The sequence below is a fragment of the Polistes canadensis genome, unplaced genomic scaffold (genome assembly GCF_001313835.1).
Source record: "Polistes canadensis isolate GaletaPanama2010 unplaced genomic scaffold, ASM131383v1 scaffold_82, whole genome shotgun sequence".
Taxonomy (NCBI): Eukaryota; Metazoa; Arthropoda; class Insecta; order Hymenoptera; family Vespidae; genus Polistes; species Polistes canadensis.
The window spans coordinates 1-2,191 of NW_014569629.1; positions in this window are offsets into that span (position 1 = coordinate 1).

Genomic DNA, 2,191 nt, shown 5'->3' on the forward strand with positions numbered 1-2,191 from the left:
GTAGTAGTTTTAATTATAAGTTGTTCCTGAATGGAGATGATGGACCATTCCATCTCCCAACGCTGTTCCACACTCGCGTTCGTGAAAAATTAAAGTCTTTTAAATACTAAAATCTAGATTTTGCTATTTTTATTTAACTAATAGAGTCATTGTATTTTCTTCTATTTAATTCAAAGTCGAGTCATTGCAGTTTTCTTATTAAATTAGATTAAAAGTCGAGTCATTGGAATTGTTTTATTACATTAGATTAAAACTAAAGTTTCATTGCATTTTTCTTATTAAAATAAATTAATAGTCGAGTCATTGCATTTTTGAAGTATATAAATTAGAGTTTTGTCTTAGATATTTTTCATTAAATTARARTCACGTACGATTAAATTGTGTGGACGTCCATGGATTGCTGCAGCTTGCACAAATAGTGCATTTGAATACAACGATGGAAGAAGAGGACATTCCTGCATTCAAGAATGCAGTTGAGGACACAAAATAAAGGTTTCATCATTCAGAATGATTCAAATTGAATTAATAAACACATTAATCTCAAAGTATATAATAAATAAATATTTTAAATATTTCAATATATTTTTTTCAATTCATTTCAATTCAATATATTTCAATTTTTTTCTAAGATATAATAATTTATTGAATATATATAATGTAATGTATTTTTTATTGCATCCCCTAATGGTTACTAGACTCTTGTTTTCACTTTGCTTTACATAGTCGTTTATCCTATTTATACATTTCTTTTTTATTAAATATTTAATCGTTGATTTTTTTTTTTAATAGCAACAAATTAATAAAAAGAAAATTTGAATCATTCTTATTGAATGCACTGTAGAGTGCATATGAAAATCGCAGTAAGTACATGCCTGCACTGAAAAGTGCATATAAAAATCGCAGTAAGTACATGCCTGCACTGAAAAGTGCATATGAAAATCGCAGTAAGTACACGACAGCACTAAAAAGTGCATATGAAAATCGCAGTAAGTACATGCCTGCACTGAAAAGTGCATATAAAAATCGCAGTAAGTACATGCCTGCACTGAAAAGTGCATATAAATATCGCAGTAAGTACAAACATACCTGTTAAATGCAGATGAACATACAGTAAGAATATACATTTCTCATTCAGAATGATCAAAAATGAATGAATAAAAGTAATTAATGATAAAAGTATTTAATAAATAAATATATAGAATATTTCAATCTTTGCAATATTTTTTTTTAACCACAGAAATTTATCTAATAATAATTAGAAAATTTCATTACACTATACATATAATAATTGATTTATATTTACACAGTGCAAATTAATGAAAAGGTATTTTGAATCATTCTGATTAGAAACATATAAGTCTTGTTAAATAAATGAAATAACAAACAAATGGCAGCCAGCACTCATAAGTGCATATTAATATGTCCGGAATATACATTTTCATTCGAAAATTATTTATGAATAAATACCAAATGAAAGAGTTATTAAATTCATAAGAGAGAGTGGAAGAAAGTATTTTTACTACACATAAATATTTATAGACAGATTTTATAAGAGATGTATGGAGGAGTATTAATGAATAATATTTGAAGATGATTAATATATTTTTTATTTATTATATATAAAAGTAGAAAGATTATTTTTTCGAATAAAAATGTATAGTTTTGGTACATAAATGAAACAACTTAAAAGTGCATATGAAAGTCGCAGTAAGTACAAACACACCTGCTAAATGCAGAAGAACATAACTGCTAAATGCAAACGAACATATCTGCTAAATGCAGTCGAACATATCTGCTAAATGCAGATGAACATATAGTAAGAATATACTTTTCTCATTTAGAATGATAAAAAATGAATGAATGAGTGCACTAATAAAGGTACTAATTAAATGAATATTTAAAATATTTCAATTTTCGTAACTTTTTTTTTTAACGAAAGAAATTTATCTAATAATAATTAGAAAATTTCATTTTAATCTATATATATAATAATTGATTTATATTTACATAGTGCAAATTAATGAGAAAGTATTTTGAATCATTCTGATTAGAAACGTATAAGTCTTGCTAAAGCGAATGAGAATATACAAAAGTACAGCYAGCACATGCGAGTGCATATAAATATGTCAAGGGTGTGTATTTTGATTCTAAAATTATTAACAAATAAATATCAACTTTGTATATAAGAAAT